Source organism: Epinephelus fuscoguttatus, linkage group LG20 (genome assembly GCF_011397635.1).
Source record: "Epinephelus fuscoguttatus linkage group LG20, E.fuscoguttatus.final_Chr_v1".
Taxonomy (NCBI): Eukaryota; Metazoa; Chordata; class Actinopteri; order Perciformes; family Serranidae; genus Epinephelus; species Epinephelus fuscoguttatus.
The window spans coordinates 25,566,388-25,590,000 of record NC_064771.1 but is presented as its reverse complement, the minus strand read 5'-3'; positions in this window follow the sequence as shown (position 1 = coordinate 25,590,000).

Below are 23,613 nucleotides of genomic sequence, written 5' to 3'. Positions count from 1 at the left end.
ACTGGCACCAAGCTGATGCAGCTCCTCACGTTGCCCATCACAGAAAGGAGGTTAAACTGCACCATTTAAATTCAGAGTTGGTAAGCTGTAATTTTTTGCAGCTGTATGCTAAGCTGCAGGATATCTCCATTCCATTTTGCACATTAAACCGTTTAGTATCCATTTCAGGAGAAACAGCAAACTGTAATGCTTTTATGCAGCTTTATATAATGAATACATGATTACAAGTTGCTGCTGAATGCTGATGTGTACATTAGGATGAAAGGAAAACAGTTTGTCACACATTCATCCCTGTTAAAGTGCTTTAATACCATAAGCTTAAGCTGACTCATGTTATGCATTTGTGCAGTTACTGGTTTAATGATAATTCCATTTAGTAGAATCAACAAAGAGAGCACATGTCTAAAAGGATTTTCTATAGCAGTGATGTCATCCTGTTCATATCTGACAACGTCTCCACACAAGTCATCTCAAAAAGTGATTTGATATTGTCTCCACAGGTCACAGTTTCAATCAAATAGTTCAGGCGTTCAGTAGGTGAAAGCAGATCCACAGTGCCACTTTTACTTTGGGTTATAAAGCCAATGATTTCCTTCTAGGCTTGTTTGAAAAAATATCAATTTAATTTTTGAGGTTGCTGGAGGAGGTAGCAGCCGTAAAGCTCTGTGGTGCTTCCCAGGGGGATCCAGCCCATAATGCCTCTATCTAACCTCCCGGGCTGAAAAACAATCATGTGTGAGGTGCAGGTCTCTCCAAGTGTCTGCCTCCAATAATAGCACCTGCCTGTGTCTGCTGGAGGCGTGTTAGTGGCCGCCATGTTGGAGGGTTTTACAGGAGCATCTTTTGTCATCCCCAGTGCCGGCACAGAAAAGGCTGAAATGCTCCGACAGAGCCCTGAGCTCAGGCGGTGTTAGAGCAGTCTGAAGTTAAGAGAAAAAAAAAGTCAGTCAATGTCAGTGGTCTTGCAGTCCTAAGGGGTGTCCACAGGGGGATCATGGCCATCCTGACACAACTGCTGGCCCCTCACTGGCCCTCCCCTGTGACAATTACTGACTGACAATTATGGCTGACATTACTGCCTTTAAGAGGCTGTGGCACACTCATTTTTTAAGCTAGCTGCAAAGGTGGTGGTATCTTATGAAACCAAACAGCCTAAGGCATCCACTGGTACCAACCATTGCTGTCTGAAATCAGATACTTCTGTACTTATACTTGCTGTTTTCAGTGCGTTCACACTGGCAAAATGCAGTGCAATTTGAGTACACTTCCCACCCCGGCCCACCAAAAGGTCTAATCTGGCCCACTGGATGACTTTGCACACCTAATAGTGATGCACTTGTGAAGGCTAACAGGTGCCAGGTTTCGAGCAAGTTAAACAGTGAGTTCTTCATGTAAAATGCTGCTTCAGAAGCTTTTCCACCCCGACCAGAATACAGTTCTTTTCTTTCACTCTGGTGTGGTGATGTCAGGAGTACTACACAGGAGTGGAATGTATAGAAAGATGCACATGTAATGACAGTGACTGAATGTGGAAATATTGAGGCATACTGTTGAAGCTGCATCTATTCCTCTTAAGATATGACAGGCTGTTTGTCATCTGTTTTGTAAACAGATAAGCGTTCTAAAAATGTACTTCTTTAAACAGAAAAAGGAAAAAATTTGGAGATGTTTGTTATTTGTAGGATATTACACAATGGTTTTATTGGTCTGGCCTACCTGTGATTGCATCGTACTGTACGTGGCCCATGAACTAAAATGATACCCCTGGGTTACCATATTGCCTCTATAACGGAAGTGGAGGGACCACAAACACATTTCAAATTTTTGAAATTGCGCCCAAGGAGGAGACTAACACAGTGAAATCTGAAGCATTGTACAAATGTAAAAAAAAAACTTGTCTGCTTCCACGGATAGTCTGGTTCGTTTTGAGTGGTGTGTACACTTACCCGAACTCTGGTGCAGACCAAACTAGCAAACCTTGGTCCGCTTGAAAACTGGGGGTCTACAGTAGGTTCACTTGCAAGTGAACCCTGGTGCGGTTCGCTTATAGTGGGAAATGCAAATGGACTCGGCGAACCAAAGAGAGTAAGTGACGTAGAGCGCAGTGCATTTTGGGTAGGAAAAAAAAAAACAAAGCCAAAAGCACAAACCAGGAGAAGCAGAGGTATAAAAAAAAAAAAAAAAAAAAAAAAAAAAGTTGGAAAATGTCTCGTGGGCAGACATAAAAACAGAAACCCCAAGACTGCATAAATTTGGTGCTGCTCCATTGTTTTTGTGGTGACCAAGCCAGCTGAAGGGGATGGATTTCCATTTTCAGTCCTGGCCTATCGATGAGCAGGGTTCTCTTCTTCCTCATGCTTTTTTTATTCCTGGTCAGTGGTCGTTTTGGGCAATACCGCCCCCAAACGAGCAGTTGTTGTAACGGCGTGACACTGTTAAGGCGGTTTGGTCCACTTTAAAAAGTACAATGTGAAAGTGAACCGAACCAAATAAAGATGTGACATTTTTCGGTGCCCTAAGTGTGCTACCACAAGAATCTGATTTGAAACAAAGCACATGTTACGCTAGCTTGTTTGGAACGGAGCTAAATAGTACTCCAAAGTTAGGCTAACTTTTGGCAAGGAAGAACTGACATGCCATTTTCAAAGGGGTACCTAAATTGAGTTGAGGGTTTTGGTTTCCGTTTACCAAAATTTTCATTGGCCCCATTTGGCCAACCTAGGAAAAATTTTTGAGAGCATCACTGTTGTCAGAACTGTCAGAAGGTGTATTCAAGAATATGCAACAAAGGCCAAACACTAACGTGTCCATTAAAATGCTTCAGAGGCTGGTACTACTATCATCAAGCTATACTTGAAAAATGTCTCCATAAGCCTTTATTGCAATATCTTTTTCAATATGGCAACATTTCCACCTCAGCCAAGCAAGAAATCTGTTTGTTTTCTTTTGTTTTGATGCTCAAATTGAAAGTGTGCATCATAACAGGTGAATAGAAATGCACCCTCAGTCTTCTGCACCAGCCCTTCAGAACAGAAAATTATGCCGGCTAGGTCTTTGCTGAATACAAATGAAAACTTTTTAGTATGATTCGGGCATGAATGCAGTAAGACTGTCGTACATCTCTCACCAGGTTCCCATTTGAGATTCAACAGTGAAACCACTCAGATAAAAAGCAGCATTGAGGAGCATCTTCTTGTGTTCATTTAAGGTGAGCAACAACAAAAGAAGAATGTGAAAGCAGGGCTCGGGCTACTGACTGAGCCTCTCTGCTGCTTTGAAAAAAAGAAACACTATGAGTAAATTTAGGCTGCATCATTAATCAAAGAAATTAGTTTGATTAAAGATTTCAGGATAGGAAAGCAAGGCTGATAGATGATAGCTTTTTAAGGGTCCAAGATCAGCAATCCCATGTGTGATATTTAGCTATAAATGGAATAAGCAAACACAAGGGATTATCCACAATTAGGGATGCATCCTTGTGAATATTCATGAGCGGAGGTTGCAAGTGTGACAGAATCTGGCTCTTTATCAGCACTATGCAGATACCTACCTGAGGCTTTTTGAAAGGATCTTTTGATCCTCTGTGGTATCTCCTTAGTCATTTTATCTTTCATCAAACTTTCACTTTGACAGAGATTCATTTAGCCGATTATTTTTATATAAATCATGTGGGCACTTCTGTACAAACAAACTTGAACCTACTTTAAGTGTGTGTATGCCTCAGGTAATGTAAGAACTAAGGATATCAGGTTTGGTTAATTTTGCTTTCGATAGCCTGACACCCATTAACTGGTAACCAACTGGTTAATACTTAAATAAACAATAATAAAATTGACTCAGTGAGCTTTAACACTGCATTTCAAAGTGCTATCCATTTGGAGGTGGTGAAATTGTAATGTTTTGTGTTATATATCTTGCCTTTTATTTTATTTTCTGTTAGCTCTGCCGACAGACAGCCGGCTAGCCATGTTAACATGCTGAAACATAGTGCCCACTGCCCACCCTCTGGTCTCCACTGCTTAACTAACGTTAGCATTGGCCACTCTGCAGTGTGCACCACCCATGTTGGGTGGGAGCTAGCTTGCGGTGTTGCTGAGTCAGAGATTAGAATACTGCTGGTAACATGGTAGCGACCTTCCGGCTCCTCCCAGGTAGCTCCAGCAAGTAAGTGGCTTTAATTTGAGCCGCAAAACCCTGTTAGCATTATGTCTCAATTCAGGAACTGCAGCCTTCGGAGGCTGTATTTGAAGACTGAATGCGTCACACTGGCCGACCAAGGCTGCCCCATTTCAGAGGCTCCAGGAAATCCCCCGCAGACCCGACCGTCCCATTCCGAAAACTGTTTGGTTTGGCTGATGTGGTCTTTTAAAGGACGTGGCTGATGTAGACTGCTAAGGCCACGTCCCTCAAAGGCTGCAGCCCCTGAATTGAGAGACAGTTTATGCTAGCACCACAAGCCATGCTGACATGGCTAGCAGTGATAACAGAGCTAACTAAAAAAAAAAAAAAACATAGTTAACAATGCTAAAGCTGTTTGCAGCAGGAAGTGGCCACGCTCAGCAGTCAGATAGCACGTTAATTTCCAGGGCTGGTACCAGCGGTTATTCCACAGGCTAGTTAATAACAAGTCGGGCAGGAAATCCAAAGTGTGGGATCATTTTGAGAAGGTGAAGGACGAACCCAAGGTGATATGTAAACTCATCTTCATTGGTCGACTACAAACATGACGTATCATCTGAAACATGGAAGTAGCTACATGCCCATTAGCCCACAGTGTCATTAACAGGCGGCTCGCTCAGTGTGTGACGTGCACTTGTAGATAAAATACAGGCCTATATTAATGAAGGTTCATTAGTACGGTTTTGTATTTCTCTGTAATGTAGCACAGTGTTGACAATGTTACTGATACTATTCTTTCTTACACCTTCAACTCAAACCATTGTGTTGCCCTGCACAAAATATATAACTTAATAATTAAATTAATATCATAAACATGGGGGCAGCTAGTCAACTAATGGCCCTACATGAGTATATCTGTGTATGTAACAGCTTCAACTTTCCCACAGTTTCACTCAGAACATGATGAGAGGTAAAAAGTGTCCACATTTTCCAACACTCTGCCGGTGTTTTCCATCAGTGAGCCGAGTTTGTCGACAATTTGTCTCCTCCTCGAACTTCTTCCTTTGTCACATCCAACAACTCTGTTTTTGGAAATTGCATAAGTGCGCAGTTGCCATTACAGCTGCAAAACACAACAGTGACCTTTTGAGCAGGAAACTCTGCGTAGATGATGTGAGACATTCTGTGCCGGCTGCTAAAAAAAAACACTTGGCGACCTCGGAGGGCACCAGCGCTGACCAGAAAGCAGTTTCCAGTGGAATGCGGCCTTCATACTTTCCACATTTAAAAAAACATGAGCATAGAGAATTTTCAAATCCACATCTTCTTATAGTTGAAATCGCACTGACAGGCAAGAGAGCCCCTCACAGGTTTGTACGCCGCCCCGTACGGTCGAGATGATATTTCCATTAACGCGCCATAACGGGCCACTGCAGCACAGCTGAAACCGCTGATCGATCCCACACTCTGAAGTCCTCCATCAAAGGAAAGAAAGCCATCATACTGCGTGTAATTACATATAGTTGCTTCACTAACAGCTTATACATTTCAAAACAAAAAAGAGACTCCTATAAGTGGTCAAAATAAAAGCTTCAGTCTCTAAAAGGATCTGCTGTCTTGTTCAGTGGTCTGTCATTTAAAAATGAAAGTCTGGCACTGGACTAAACTGTTATCTATTTTTAGATGTATCTCAAATGGTCTGCTCCTTCTTTAACATTTACAGTTGTTTTTGTCTCTTAATATTAAGAACTTTGAGCTGCATCTCTTGTCTGAAAGTTTTCCGTTTCCACCGAGCAGTATGGCTCCGATCAGTTCGGTACGTTTTTTCCCGTCTCCACAGTAAAAAGTTGTGGATGGTACCAATGGAACCGTTCTGTACCATCCCCATTTTTGGTCCCCCCTCTGTTGGGGTACCTAGCACACAGATCTGGTACTAAAAGGTGGAGCTGTGAACACTGCGGTCTGTTGATTGGTCAGTAGAGAGTTTTATTAGTAAACTGTAACTATAAAATGAAAGGATGTTTTGCTGCCTCTTGCAGTCTGAGAAAAAATAACTTAATTCACTGGGCCGACAGCCGGCAACTTTTAAGGTGGGACGTTGATTTGTAATGTTACTCGTGCATGAGTTAACTACATGAATCCATCAACACACCTTAAATTTCACTTTCACAACTTTGACCATCACTTTAGTTTTTATATGACACACACTATTTATAATGAGTGGATCTTCAAGTGTTTATATATATTATTATGACAGGGTTATGTGAATTGCATATATTCTAATCCTCACTTGGAGGAAAAAAAAAAAAAAAAGCGCCGTGGAGCGTTGTTCCTGTGGGCTCTGGCAACACTTAACCCCTGAGCTTGCCTGAGAATTTTGTTGCAAAAATGTCGGGGTGCAGCCTCGTTCTGTGGACGATAAACTAAGTGCAGACTTCCATCTGTGTCACTGGTAATGAGGAAATACAGTGAGTGCTGGACGGAGCAGTGAGTGACAACAACCCCGCCCACATTTAAGAGTTCAGTTTGGTTCCAAAGGTACCATACAGAAAGTGTTTGGTGGAAACAGGGCTTCAGTTTGCAGAATGAAGTAGACATCGGACCAAAAGGTTTGTGGATGGCCTTACTGACTAGAGCTGCAAATAATAATTATTTTCATTATCGATTCATCTGCTCATTATCTTCCTGATTAATCGGTCATTCGTTTTATCAATAAAATATTAGAAAATAGTAAAACATGTCCTTTGTAATTTCTCAGATCCAAAAGTGACGTCTTAAAACAGTATGTTTAATCCAGAAGCACAAACCTGATCAGTTATTTCCATGTTTGACAAAGAAAATCATCAAATCCTTATATTTAAGAAGCATGAAACCAGTGAATGTTTGCCTTTTTTGCTTATGATTATTCAATTATCAAAATAGTTGCCAATGAATTTCCTGATTGACTAATCAGTGCAGCGTTATTACTGGCAGACATGTGGTGTCGAGAACAAAAATGATCACCAGACATCACCATTTTATCCCTTGAATAGTCACAAGTCTATCTAAAGAAAAGCATGACTAAATGTTGCCTTCTTTCAACTGGTTTAACATCCACAATGAAAGCAAGAGTTCTGTTGTGTATAAATATGGTCCCTCCTGTCTGATTACCTTTGCACGTCCTTTAGTTCTTTCTTGTGCATATGAAAAAATAAACCATAAGATAAACAAATGCAGTAATGTAAAAAAAAAAATGTATAGGTGGGATGAAAAACCCCCGAGGGCTCGTATAAGGAACCACCTCACACTAGAAATTAAAGAAGCTGTATATGCTTATCATCAATTTACAAACAGAGAAACAGCTCTAAAATATCTGACACAAGTAATACTAAAGACAAAAACACCAAGGAAAGAAAAAGAACAGAAAATACCAGATTAAATAATAATAATCATAAAGAACTTAAAACCAGAATCACAATGACATATTTATGCACTGCTTCATGTTTCATAACTTATTTAGACAGTACTGAACTCCTTCGAGACAAGTTGTTCAGGATCGTCTTGCAAATAATACTCTGTCTCATGGGACGGGACATGTCCGCCACCAAGTTATGGCAGATATTTAAAGATATACTACGCAGAAATTGTTAGTGAAAGTAAAAGCCAATCCCAGATTCACTTTTGTTTTGGAACAAGCTTTGTCTGCTTGGTGTTTCATCTCTCTATATTTGCGTTTCCTTTTATTTTCAGCGCCGTGTCTGCGATTTTCATAGCTTTGATGCTACTGGGTTCTAATTTATGAAACTGTGAGTAGGATTCATAAAATGAAAATGTACATTTGAACAAAAGCAAAAAATGCCATGCACCAAAAGATATTCGACAATTTCTATAATCAGGCTTCCACCTCACCACCTGTGTCGCCAATTTCTCGTCTCCAAAATGTTCGTAAGCATGGGTCAAAGTTTCTCCCATCAAATCTATTTTTATAGATCACAACTTTCCCATAAGAAGTGGCGTAAGTGTCTTTCGGGTCTTGTTTTGTGCGTACGCAATGTTATAAATGAGAACCCTGGTCACTACTTTTCAATAAGGTCCTGACCTCTTCTGCATGCTATACCCATAAATGCAAAAGAAGAAAGAAAGAAAATACAGGCAGAGGGCAGAATCTCTGCAGATAAAAACACCACCACACACTTCTAGTGGGTCATAAATGATGATTGAGAGGGATTACTTTAAGGAAAATCCTGCATAGTTTATCTTTAAGGCATTTTAAAACCCTGCAGAGGTTACCTTCTTAACCAGTTTGCCTCTGTTTGGCTTTTGCAACAACTAGCCTGTTATAATGAATAAAGAATATATGCTTAGCCAGCTTGATTCATTAATAAGGATTAAAAAATGTCTCATTAAATTTACTTCTCAGGGTTTCACTATAGATAGAGCTCTTGTACTCCCTCTCTGCTACTTCTTCAACACAAAATGTAGCATTTAACTCCTGTGGTCTGTTTAAAATGTGACTGTGTCCAAGCTCATCTTTTAAGACTGCAGTTTTGGTTGCAGTTAATTTACACTGTCTCCTGTCTACTTGTAAACAAAAATGAATTATTCCCCGGCAGCAGCTTTATGCGTCAGGATAAGAATCGCAGACAGATCAACTGCTTAGTACGCAGCGGAAATGAAATCGAAACCCGTGTTTGGTGATAAACGGCAGAAAACAAAGAGGGTAACAGCGCAGAGGAGGGACAAGTGACAGATGTGGTTGCAGTTTAGAGCGCAATTCATCAGATTTAATTCAAGTAATATCGGTAGTAGAATAACGACCCCGCTTAAAACCGCTGAAGTGCTGACAAACAGCTTTAATGTGTAATATGTACACTGAGTCACTCTCCCATGGAAAATGTGAGGCAGTTGTGGGGAGTTTGAGCCCGCTCTGCTCGTGTTGTGGGACGCAGAGCCTGAGCCCACTTTGAACTTTATGCCCCAGTTTCTCACAGTCAGACACAGCAGGCATCATCCCACTGTTCCCCCATGAAAGCAGCTTGGACCGGCCATTATCCGGCAATAAAGCCTTTGGCTACGCTGTATGGTGGCCAAAGCCCCGGGGGATGAGATAAGACGTGAGGGTGGATTTGGCTCTAAAAGCTGTAAATCTTTTTTACATGCCCTCCTCCCGGCTCATGTTGGAGGCTGTTGCTGTCTGCGCTAATTGGCTGAAAGGACTCTCTCGGCTCAGAACTATGAAAAGAAAATGAGCGGCCGGATCCGATTGGCTTCGCCTACACATACAGGAGTTCAGAGAAATGACAAAGGGATGAAACAAGGGCGGGGAAATTAAAAAGGAAGAATAGTAACAGGGATGGAACAATGTATTGCAGTACAAAAATGTGGAAGTGCGCTTTTTGCAGAAGTAACACATCATATCACAGTATTAAAGGAATAGTCAAACATTTTGGGTAAACACTTTTAGCTTTCCTTCCAAGAGTCTTTACACCTTAAAGTCCAAACCAAGGTTCACCTTTTTGCTGCACTGTATACATCTGATCTAGTTAGTTTTGGTTTCACATTGCACTTATGCGAGCACACTAAGGCTGCTTTCAGACCTAGAGTTGTCTTGCTTTGGTACGAATCAGGGACTAATTTTGTTTCAAAGTTGTATAATTGCCTCGAGTTGGTTTGTGTTCTCACAACCTTTTACAAGAAAGCTGCTCTTGATTGGTCAGAATTTCCATGCGGGAAAAATCCAGGAAGTAACCCAAACGTTGAAGAAGAGTACACTTGCAAGATAAATGTGACACTTCCTAATGTCACAATGGAGGGACAACTACGCAGGTTGATTTTAGCGCTGCTCATCGTGGACTATATTGCTGTCATTGTTCATTTTAGTCAAACCATACAGTTTGAAAACGAGGCGCGGCTCCAACTAGAAAACAATGTTTTGATGCATTGGATGTGCTGAATGTGCATATTAAGGCAGTACAGGAGGAGGTGCACATTAATAATCCTCCAGGACTGTAACATGCTCATGTTTAACCCAAACAATGTGTCATGTGACTGCAGTTGGTTTGGATCCAGGTCGGAACATGTTCTCACCACAAACGAACCGCACCAGAGTTCATTTGTGACCGGACTGAGACCACCTCTTCAAGAAGGTCTCCGTCTGGTTGTTTTGGTGCACAACTGAGTGTGACTGCTGTGTTCACACCTCCCAAATCAACCGCACTTAGTGGGCAAATTAACTCAAGTCGAGTTCGATTGAACCGATCCAAACGGGGCAAGTTTAACAGCGCCCTAAGTTATTTCTTAAAGTAGCTATCGTATAACATGACGGACGTTTGCCCGCCAGAATTCACAGTAATTGGTTCAAAAGTCTGAACCATCCTAAAAGTGTTTCCAAACCAGAAACAAACCAGACCATGGTTCACTTCAATCCGAACCGAGGCCACCTCTTCTCATCAGACCAAGGTTCATCCGTTTCACATCTATAATTTAAGTTCGGATCAAACTGAAAAGTCCAAAAGTCCAGACCAAACGAGGTAGGTGTGAAAAGGCCCCACGACTGAAAGCAAGATGATACAACTAACCCAGCTCTGTCTTTAACCCGTTTCCACACAGTCCTTAGTAAATTACATACGCCATGGCAATGCTGGAGTAGATGGGGCGAGGGACAGTCCAGACGATGGTGGTAATGCAACAACAACTGCTGTAAAACATTCCCCATAGACCATCACTGCAAAGGAGACGTCTATAAAACTGTTGACTGGACACCTCGAACTGCAAATAAGATCAATTTTTCTTTTTGTAAAACTTTGCTTCCAGCTGAAAAAAGTCTTTGAGCTGAGCAGACACTCACAGTTGGAGCCAGCGGGAGAAACAGTGCTGCGCATATTCAGTGAGTTGTATACCCAGGAAGTAAACCCGGAAGCTGGAAACTTTTTTGGCATATGCACCAGGCAAGAAACTCCATTGGGCTGAACAGGTGCCATGTCGGAGTCTGGTATCTAGTAATTATTATACATCTATGACGTAAACACAGTGGAAGACATCTCTTAATATGTTGAGGAGCATGGTGGCAGGTGAGGACCTATTTTTGTAATGTCTGCCTTGTCTGCAAAAATAATCAACAGTGAAAGCATTAGCGTAAATGCTAAACCGTAAACAAGTTCTAGATGCAAGTGCGTCATCAGTGGAGTCTTGTGATAGGTTTGCTCGCTCCACATTAAAACCTCCTACGGACGTAACCCTCAGAGCAAGCTTGTCTCTGAAATGTCACTGCTTTATTCACAAATCAGCAGTTCCAGCATTTCCCCGAAATGTTAATTGGCCGTAAAGATTTGCCTGAACATCGCTCACTGCTCCCATTCACACATGACCCCATGCAGGGAATGTTTCTGCATGGGGTCATGTGAACATCTCAAGAGCAGAGTTGTGTGTGAAAGGCGTTTTATATTTGTCCTTGTCCTACCCCAGAAATGCAAAATCAGTCTGCAGGGATTTTTTTAACTGAGGTTTGTGGGAAGTGTTGGTGTTTGGAGACTCCAAATCTGAAACTTTCTCTTCTTCAGTTTATTTTTTGTAGATGAAGAATCGCATGTTAAAAGCTACTTTAGACGCACCTGCACAAAGTTCTGTTCTTTTTTTTAATTTCACACAAAACACTGACAGGCAAATCTACTTTGAAAAAAGACTTCAAAAGGATTCGCAGGAGGCAAATTAAGAAAATGTGTGCAGTTAGACCTTGTTTTCATTCCAACTTTGTCTGAAATATCTTGAAAGTATCAAACCATTAACTGTGTTATTACCCAGAAATAAAGACAGGGAGATAATGGCAATTTTTTTTAATCAGAGCAGGAAGTGTGCAAGAACCTGTGTTTTGTAAACAGCAGCTTCGAGGAGAATAATGACCTTGGACATGTGCCCATGTCTGTTTCAGTCAGGAGACTGCGTGCTGCTGCTGTGAGTGCTGCTGCTACAACACCTGAATGAGTGTGAAACAGCAAACCATCACAATAATGCTCAGTAGAGACGAGGTGTGTGTGTGTGTGTGTGTGTGTGTGTGTGTGTGTGTGTTGGTACAGTATGGGGTATTTCATTTTAAGGTTGCAGCCAGTTCTGAGTACTAGATTTATAAAACCGTATCCCTGCATTACTCACTCAGATTTAAAATAAAACCAAATTGTCAGGACGAAACCTGGCACGTCGTTTGTGATGATGAGAAGTAACTCCCTGTGGCGGTTTCTAATTTGAGCTGTTTTTAATTATCATCCCCAGGGGATTCACATCTGTCAGAGGTCGTTGTCTTCGACTGAACTTCAGCTGCGATTGTGAAGTTTAAGCCAAAAAATGTGAATTAAATGGACATGATGCATGAGTCAGTGTCTTTAGTGCTGAAATAATGAGGCCAATTAATTGATTAGTCAATCAAAAGACAATACACTGCTAACACCTTAAACTAATTAGCCATTTGGGACAATAATTAAGCAGAAAAAGGCTACATATTTACATGTATTTTTTATATAACTGGTGACATACATGGCTTTGCTGGTTGGACAAAAAAGCTATATGAAGATGTATCCTTAGGCCATTTTTAAGTGGCCATTGTCCAGTTTTTTTTTGCCATTTTAAAGACGCGATTTAAATGATACATGTACTTTTTAAAGCTATGAATAGAGAAAAAGTTCACTAGGTGCTAGGCAAATTTATGTAATGTACAAGTGCTTAAGCTAATAATGAGTGACTGAAAAAAAGCAATTGCTTTGTCTTTGAACTTTGACAGTTATCATCGAGCCGAATTTTACACTTTTGTAAAATGATCTTGTTGGTAATCCATGTTTTCTGACTGTTTGGAGAATTTTGCCTTCAGGGCTTTAAGCCAGAAAGCCCTGAAGGCAAGTTTTAGGAATAAGTTTTAGGAAAAAGATGATGGTTTGTGTGAAAATGAAAACATTTCTTCCAGCCAGACTGAGGGTTGACTTATCCCATAACTGGTTTCAATTATATTCACAATTATTTATGTGTTGTTCTTATCTTTTACAGCTGAAAGCAAAAAAGAAATGGGTGGCAGTTTCTTCTGTAACCAAATTGACCCTTCACTAAGTCCCGCCCCCAGACGCAGACTGGCCAATCATAATTTAGCATCAGGCTGGCTAAATGTTGTGCCTGGGGCACGTTGTGTATTAATGATACTCGTTACCTGGAGAGGTTGGAAAAAGATATACATTTCTCCCCTGTTCCAAAACAAAAATCAAACCCTGAAAAGTGTAGGGTTAGCTAGCTAGCTACTTAAGATATAGCCTACTGAATGTATACACATGCTGCTTTTGCTTTTTAGTGAAACAAAGACCGACCCTGCTGTACAGGAACCAGTGAAGGGAAGCAGGGAAACTTTGCTGATATTCATCCAGCTGTGTGACCCCAAACACTGTACATCTGCACACACTGCGATGACACAGAGCTGGTTCAGTATCACCGAAGTTTCCCTTCATATTCATCGTCTTCTGTGGCGATCAGCATTGATGAACTTCAGGGAGCGCAGTTAGTTACAGTGTGGGCTCCACGCTTACTCTGACAGCTTGTCAGACTAGGCTTGTGCCGATTTCCGGTTTAATCGGTTCGGTCCAGTTTATGAGCTCCACCTGGTTTAATTCACGTCGGCCGGATAAACCAGAGGAGAGAGAAAAAAAAAAGCTTTTCACATCGGCGGCGCATCAAGGGACTATATTCAACTTATCTTGCATTGTAACATGCATTATGACAACTTAATAAGGTTTATGTTTGTTTATAAATGAAGTGGAGGAGCCTACAAGTGTTTTGTTTAGTTTGTCTCAGAGGCTTCAGAGGGACTCTGCAGCCCCGCTCCGCTCAGCTGTCTGCTGCTGCTGCGAGAGATCAAATTTCATTGGGGGCGGGGGAGTCAGCGGTCATTCAGTTTGTTGCCCTAGTAACCCGTTTCCACTGAAGAAGTTCCTTGTACTATTTGGGGGGCTGAAACTACTACAGGAACGTCCTCTCGCTCGGCCCTATCAACCGCCGTGTCTCCACTGAGAGAGCGGAGTTGGAGGAAGGTTCCTTGGTGTCCTTCTGCGTCTTCTTCTTCTTGTGTAACCTTGTGTGTATTGGCGGTTAATACAGCATTACCGCCACCTTGTGGATTGGAAGCGCATTATACTTATAATGGGCTTTTATTGGGAAAAATGGCTCAAATGCGACCCACAGTGGTAAAATTAGGTATATAATTCGATATATCAGTTCGGTTTGATATCTGGCTTTAAATCAAACCGGTTGGAAAATTTTCAAACAGGCACAAGCCTATGTCAGACCATCACAAAGGGGTGGGGCTTAGCGAAAGGTCAACTGAATTGAAATCGTATCATTGCCAAATATCGTCGAAAGAATCTACACAATATCGCATTGTGATGAAACTAGTGATTAATTAATTAAAGAGGAAATAGACAAGTTCTTTGGCTTTAGCTTTCATTGTCAAGTAAATGTTAATTGCACAATGTAATGGCTGTAGATTGACACCATCAGTGTTAAGATTGGTTCCCTATAAGCCTCACTTCCACTCTGCAATTCTGTCTTCCACTAGGTACGATTTCCTGGGAAAATGAAGGATTGATTTACGGCACAAAGGATATATGTCAAACATTGTACAACCTAAACAGGAAGAGGATAGTGCTTTTGTTTTACCCCTATTGGTCGCTATTCCCAGTTACCAAATAGTGTCAGTGTAAGTTCTTTACAGTTTATATTCCCAGTAGTGGAAAGGGTGGACGGTGGAACAACTGCACGCCATTTCTTCTACTTTGGAAACTTCAGCCTGCTCGGCTCTGAGGAGAATGGAAGGTAATCCAGTTGTCTTTGTGACAGCAGAGCCAACAATAAAACCACTTGGAAACACTAGGGGAGGAAAGTTAAAAAAGTTGTTTCCACTTCAAAGGCACAACTGCATGAATCATTCATGAACATAATTATTAGTTGCAGCCCTAATCTTGTTAACTCCTCAGTATGTTCAGTAGAGTCCTGCCTAACCAGTATTTTCCATTTACAGGTGCAAGTGAGCACAATATGTATTTTTGCCAATATTTTTGGTGATGAATACTCTCTGTCCACTTTCCATTTCCTTCCCTTCTCTTTTTTCTTAACTCTTGCCTGATCCTCCCATCTCTCCTGCTGGATATATTCTCCCAGTTGTGAATGAATAGGACCCAGTGTTAATGGAGGATGTGAAGTCACTCCCTTGGCAGAGGAACACAGGTTGGCACCTGGACGGAGCAGCTGTCCCGCTGTCTGTGACTGACAGATTGCAGCTTGGGAACCCGGACAAGCAGCCACACAGCCGGGCAGACAGCGACCTGGACACCGGCCATTCAATTAATCTCCACCACCATCAGCCTCACAGCCATTTTGACTCAGCCGCTGCTCCAGTGCAGATTTACTCACCTGTGTTCCCACTCCAGACCAGTGGAGTGGAGCCCAGTTAGACAATATCCCCCTTTTCCATTTCTACGACCGAGGAGAAGCACAGACGCACGTCCAAACACTCTGACAATTCAGCTGGAATGCTTAACTACACAGAGCTGTATGTCTCTCTAATTTAATAGATCAACGTTTGACAGGCCTCATAACTTAAGTCCAGCAAAAATGTATTTCTACTGTAATTCGATCGACTAATAGGTTGCACAGAGGTTGACTTTGGCTCTTGTATGAATATGAATGGCTGCATTTTCTTGAATCGTTAACCTCAGGACTCTTTCTTTCATTCAACGTGCCGTCTGCTTATAATCTAAGGTTACAGTATACAGCTCCATGAATGCATTACTGTCTGTCACTCTGCTGACCCAAGTCACTTTGCATTTGTCTCGGCATGTTTGATTCAAACACTGAATTTAGATGGTGAAGTGTATTTAGGTTAAAGCTGAATTTCCAAGAGGCGAAACAATGAATCGATTACTGGGCAGATGGAAAACTCATCAGCGTTTGATAAACGATTTACATGTGCTTGTTTCAGCTTCTGTAATGTGAGGATTTGCTGCTTTCCTTGGTTTTATATCACTGCAGGGATGGGAGATATGTAGATTATACTCAATGTATCCAGGCTTGTTTCCTGTCGGATGTAAATGCAAATATATTGCGAACATTGAGTATAAATTGTCCATCATTTTTGTGAGTCATGACATGAGTCCTGGTGTTTCAACACTTCCTCTCACAGATACACACACACAAACAAGACTTAGACATGATACATTACATGCACTCCCCCGTCCATCCAGACCACTATCCCCTTGGCGATGGTGTGTCTTCAGGGCTCCAGACTGCGACCATTTAATTGCATTTGTAACCATGGAGCACCAGTGGGTTTACCACATACTATTAATATATGAAATGGAGAGCTGTTAGTTTATTTTTAGCTCACAGTGAATATATTCTCACGTTTAATGACATCGCAGTAACAGATTAACTTTCTGCTAGTCTCGCTCACCAGACCTTTCTCAAGAAAAGAAAGGTCTGGCTGCGCCGACTTGTACTTCTTTCAACCAATCACAATCGTTCTGGGCGGTGCCACAGCAACGGTGCGCTTGCAAAAATATTGCCGGGGGAAACAGGTTTTGGTGTAACACGCCCACAAAAATATCACCTACAGGACGCGAACCTGGCTAATGGCTACATCCCCGCAAGATCATACACCGCAAAAGTTAGTAGAGGAAGTGTTGCTACACAACCGGAGGTGGTAGGGCGGGACTTCAGCAGGTGGCTCGTTCCGCCCAATGAGAGGCTGATCTCTGGAGCAAACTTCCGCCCACTCAGACTAACTTTCTGCTAACATCTAACTGTTGACCGGAAGCATGAAGTTCACTGCAAAACACTTCCAGCCTGAGACTACCAGTGCGTGTGCTTTGATTTATTTCATTATCACAATACTTAATTTAATTTTATCGTAACAGTACTTTTATTTAGCTTTGTTATAATAGTACTTTTTAAAATTTTATTATAACAGTACTTTATTTAAGTTTATTATGAAAGTGCTTTTATTTCATTCAATATAACAATACTTTTATTTAATTTTGTTATAGTAATTTTATTAAATTTATTATAACAGTACCACCTTTATTTAACTGTATGATGAAGGAACTTTTGTTCAATTTATTATGACTTTATGATTTATTATGTACTTCTATTTGATAGTTCGTAACTTTGTTTTAATAGTACTTTATTTAATTTTATTGTAACGGTACTTAATTTACTAACAGTACTTTTATTTAACTTAATTTAAACAACAGGATGCTTAATTATACTTTAACAGTACTTGTATTTAACTGTTTTATAATAGTACTTTTATTTAGTTTCATTATAATAGTACTTTTATTTTACTTAATTAAAACAGTACTTTATTTTTGTTTTACTGTGGCAGTAGTCTCTTTAATAGTTTGGTATTCTAAAAATATTTTAGATGAGATTTCAAAACATTGAGCTATATTTTAACCTTGAAACAGTGCAATATCATTTATAGGCCATATCGACCAGCCCTATATAACTGCAAATTGAATATGTTTGAGTCTTGGATTGTTCGTTGGAAAAAAAGAAGCAGTTTGAAGATGACAGCTGAATTTCTGATTTGCATTTTTCACTTTTTTTCTCTAATAATAAACTAAACACAGACAAAATAATGTTTTTCAATAAGTCTATTAATTGCTGATGAAAATAAGTGTAACAATTCCAAAATGTTTTAATCAGCTCTTGTATCAGCGCTTCAATTGTGATAAAAATCATCAGATGCTTTTGGTTTTATTCAAGACAACAAGTAAAAGTTAACTTTTCCACTCCCCGCTGAGCACTAGTGTCCCTTTATGAACAACTTAAGCTTGTCCAATTTTATGCGCTGCTGTGCACAATAGACTCAGCACCTGCTCTCACTTTACTTGTCATTTAGAGATATAATAGCTGGCTGTGCCCCATAAGTACACACAGTTCTCTGTAATGGAAGTTATCTTCATGCTCAATCTGCATATTACATTTTCCTTGCGAAATTCATGGGCTTCATGACCTTATGCTCTTCGAAAATCTCCTGTGATCACAGAGCTAAAAAAAATCCAATTTAGGTTCCTCACGCAGGGCGTGAGCTTTAATGAAATGGTTGTTGTTAGCCACTCTGCTGGGGTATCTCTGTTCAGAGAGGCGTGATCCTGCAGTATGTTAACCCATCAGAACCGTGTTAATTTCTCCATGGTTAGATGTGAGGGCCGAGCAGTCATCATGCTGTTGTAAATCCCTCAATGCAATGTGCAGATCTTTTGCGTTAAACCAATTATCTATGTTTGATCTGTGACCAGAACACAGAAGAGGTCTTGTGCCTGTGAAATCAGCTTTAATCACACTTATTTGCATGGAAATGGATATTGATTGGCGGAAATAGCCACACAGCTCTGCCGCCGCTGTGCCACTGAAAACATTCCTCATTTACTCCTTATTCTGTTCTCTCTGGGAAGACGACAATCACAAGATGAAAATGTGACTTTGAAGTTAAAACTGCACAACAAAGTGCACACGTCCTCTGAGCATGAATTCCACCAGCAGGATAAGGGTATGCAAAGGTGAGGATATCAAAAACCGGATACGCCATCAAACTGTTTCATATGAAGCAGAGGAAATGTGATCCCCTGTGGTGCACACCCTGAAACACTGAGCACAAGATTTGAAGTGAGCTGAATGAAAAATAACGTGCATCCACGCTCTGGCACACAGCAACGTAGTGCAGAATTCACAACTCGGCACCACTTCAAAAGCCTCTATGTGGTCTCCCTCACTTCAAACATAAACATCACAAAAATATACTCCTCAAGATGCGTCTGTGGCGACTGAACCAACAGCACAGGGCTGCTGTTGCCTGTAAAATGAGCAAGGAAATACTGAAGCAGGGGCAGAAAATAATACAGATTTGACTGACAGGTTTCTATTACTCTCGAATAATTACTTCATTATAACCCTCTTAGAGTCCACGGTTTATTTACATGACCGTGCCATTTAAAAATCTCATTAAACCACCACAAAATGCAAATGGGAGCAAATGATATGTACTTCTGTTTACCTCCAGCCATCTCTCAGTTCACGTCTGTGTCTCGGTTGCTATTTGAATTCCTTTGTCGGCTCATTAAAACTGTCAGTCCCAAACCAATGAGGGTTGTTTCCTGGCATTCAGCATGTTTAAAATTTTCCTCAGGAAGACACAGAGTATAGAGAAAGATTTTTTGTTTATCCTCATTATAGCACTTGTGAGCGTTAGGACATGTGAACATTTCCTTTGCAAAAATGTTTCTTCCAACAATAACCTACAAAATTGACATCGCCAATAACAACATTGCTCTATTAGTAAAGCCCTGTTGCCAATTATTGTCGGATATGACAATAAATAAGGAAATGAATGTATTTGTAACCACGGAAACAGCCAAAGGAGCATTGTAAATGCAGGGGGAGTATCTCACATAATATCAGAGAGGAAAATACAACATTATCTTCTCTAAGTTATACATTCAGTCAAGTTCCCCTTTTCCTCGAGGTTCTCACTAGAGTCTGTACAGTGTGTACTTTGGAAACTCAAATGTGCCTTTTTCATTCAATGCTTTCAACAAACACACAATTAAAATCTTGAAAGAGAGTGATCTTCAAGGTTAAAACGCCGACAATGAGACCATTTCTATTCACCGAAGCCAGTTAAATACGTCAGTCTGTGAGGACAAATGAATGAGCAGGCCTTCAGTTTTCTGCGACGCAACACAAAGCCTCCTCATCACTTCGTTTTAATACAAAGGAACACATTCATGAAGATGATGTTTTTTGGCACAATGTTTGGTTTTGAAAAGCTCAAGTTATGTATGAGTGACTATGAGACACTGGAAAAGGAATTTTTGCCACAGGGCTGCAGCTAATGCTTACTGTCTTATGCAATTGATCTTGTAAATAGTTTGTTTAGATTTGTCATTTGGTTTATGAAATGTCATGCAATAGTACTGTCCATCACAATAACCCAGAGCCTAAAGTGACGTCTTCAAATAATTGTGTTTGACCAAATGTTCAAACTTCAAGAAAAGCAATAAATTCTCACATTTGAGGAACCAACAATTAGGGCTGCCCCCTAATAGTCGACCAAATGTTCATCGACCAGAAAGGTCATTAGTCGGCAAGATTTCATTGGTCGCTTAGAAACCCCCCCCCAGAAAAAAACAAACATAAAACTCTATTAGAAGCTGCGCCTTGTCGAAATAAATCACAACTTATATGACGGGACCATGTGGGAATTTACTTTGAAAGGACAGACACAGGAAGAGGCCATGCTCAGCACTCAGACAGGAGTCACGTTACAAACCAATCACAGCTGACAGATATTTTTCCCTTCTTCTATACATATTCAGTCTGATAAATACGGAAAAGTTGATCATGTTAGTGCAGGGCTACCCAGAGCTTTATATCTTTCCAATCAACAGCAATATCCTGATATATTTCTCATGACAGTGCCTACTCTAACGTTAGAATTCTTTTCATCATCTGGGGGCACTGAAATTATGTTATGGAGCACTGAATTTACTATCAGACCAGAAATGGAACAAGAATAAGCTAGCTCAGCCTGTTCACCCCCCACCACAATACTTCCCGACACTAGAGCTGACAGCAGCTGCTGAGCCTTTATGGCTATAGCATCTCAAATTCAACTAGCGCAACCCCAAGTCCCAGGTATAACAGTGGGCTGGTGGCCAGCGGCAGCACTGAGTCTAAACAGTGTAAAGGCAGCAACAGAAAGTTTGCTGATCTGGTGGAGACACAGGTGGTCAAGAGAACGATCTAGGTTCAGAGCCCCAGCGCTCTGGTGCTCAGTCTTGTCCATGCTGAATTCAAGTTGCAACGGGATGCTAAGAAAAGGCTAGTCACTGGGCCACTACTGCAAAATGTATATAATGGGAAAACAACGTGTCTGCTCCAGTTGTGGTAGGTGCTGGTCATGTGCTGGTGTAGCGGACTCCATTTCTTAGCTACTATTACCTAGTGCTGCAAACTGTTAGCACTGTATTTGAGCTGAAGAGAGGCAAGGTACACTGAAATGCACATTAACGTCACATCCTTTGGACTGTCCACGGGCTGTTAACGGCAACCGAGAAGGTCAGGAAAGGTCTCAGGTCTCAAAGGTCTATTAAAGATGTTCAATATACTATGATATATGACAAAGAAAAGCAGCAGATCCTCACATTTTAGGAGGTGAAACCAGAAAATATTAGGCATTTGTCCTTGAAAGACGACTAAAATGCTAAAATTGATTAGAAAAAAAAAATAATAATATTATATTGTATTGTGTTGTATACGCTTATGTGGTGTGTTTGATGTGGAAACTGTGCGTGTGTACGTGTACTGTTATGGGAAAATGGGTGGTGACCCTGCCTAGTAAGCTGATGTATGGCATCCTGTCCAGCACAACAGGATTCAGCTCTATTGGTTTTCTCCAGAGACGAGACCTCTTCAAGAAAACCTTTTCCACAAGAAGCAGCTACAAACACAAGCAGGCCCTCATAAATCAAATGTGTATTTCAAAGACGAAAACTCCTCTGTTTCCCCTCCAATGAGTCTTTGAGCTCAGCTTAGTCGACGCGTGACGAGATTTATTCATTCTATCGAGTATTGCAACAGAAATTTTCAATTTTTCCATTCATCCACTGATGTGAAAAGAGCAGCCTCCAAAGCACAGAGAGGTATGACGGAGACGATGGAGTGTGGCAGCTTCGATCGAAAGCCACTGTTTGCTGAGGTGCTGAGGCAGCACTGTTCTCTGTGGAGTCAGGTGCTGATGTCTCCTTCTGATTGTTGAGTCAAATATCTTGCAGAGATTACAGCAGATTAATACGTATAATAATGTTTTTCCTTCTGATCTCGGCAAAGGACACAGATCAGCTTTAGTCATCTGAACTTAGAGGAACCCCTGTAGCCTAGGAAAAACATTCAGTGGTGGTGGTAAATTTAGCCTGCTCTGTGTCATAGCCATGAGGGGGTTTTGCATTATTTATTCACATGATGTTAGTCCATATCAAACCAGACTTGGAAAAAAAATATGAGTTCATTTAAGCGCTCTGTAACATCATGTTTCTGTCAGAGTTTAGTTCTGGTTAGGTGAAAACTTCCACACTCTGGCTTTGGGGATATCTGTGTGAAGGTAACCTTGTAGAGGTGAGAAAATGTAAAGAATGACGTTTTAAGGGGCGAGGCTGGTGATATTCTATAAAACTAAATCAACATATACTGATTCAATTAAGTAGTGTCTCCTAGAAATTACATTTATATTCTGCTGATTTGTTTTGCTAAATACATTTTGATGGAGACCTAATTGCCATATGATCACTGTTAAATGCAGCACATGCTATACACCATATTCAAGCCGTAGGAAGATGGTGGGGGTGCACAGTGGGCGTGTTATGCATCACCTGTGGTTCCGTTTAGCTATCCCCATGATTCGGCTAGCAGAGTGCTATGTGATTCCGCACATTTACATGTCTCCAGTTAAAACAGGAAGGTAGGATGTTGTGGTAGCCACTTGTAATGTAGCAGCCACTCTGACATTACATAGACACAGTCAGTATTTATGGGAATGCCAACAAAATGTCACAGGGGAAAAAAGTATTTGCTACTATGCTTAAGAGTTGCTGGCTGGCTTTCTGTATGTTAAATAAACTTAAAAATCCAGAGGTAAAGAGAATTTTTGGCATTGGTGGTGGGTTAGTATAATTCTGCAACATAATCAGTGGTCACCCTGGGGGTTAGCATTACCAAAAACACAGCGGCATCCCATAACTGTAACTTGGCTCGTAAGTCCTGTATACCTGTCTGTAACTGGCAGAACATTAAATAAAAACATATATTATATTTATAGTCAATTTATAGGAGGGACATAATAATTCAAGAAAAAGTTTAATTGGATGTGAATTACTATACGCTCCTGAGCGCAGGAATCATCATCAACATTTATTTTTATTGCTTCCAGGAAATGAAAAACTCTTAAATGCCATTAAAAATACCTACAAAATGACTTTTTTTTGTCATTGTGGGGCCAAATACTGGATATAGGTAACGACTGTGCAACATGGCATCTTTAAAGTTACAATTTTGAAGATCTTCGTTTCATTCTCTTTGGCGACACCTATGGCAATAAGTGGTAATTGCAGGTGTATTTTTAGATCTCCTGGGAAAAAATTGGTGAGTTTGTTGTGTTAGCTCCGCCTACTCTTTGTGGTGGGTGATAGAAAACGTGTCACTACATCCCTGTCTTATTCGGAAGTCGTCGAATATCATCACTTGGGCCGTGACTGCTGCATCAAACATCAACAAAAAGTATATGTTACTACGTGAATTCGTTGTTTAAGGAAAAAAGCATCAATTGGCAGTGTTGTACTGTACTAGTACTTCTATTTTGAAAGAGACTGTATGCAAACTGTACATTTCCTGTGAAAACGGAAGTGTTTTTTGAAAAGACACATTGCATGTAACAGG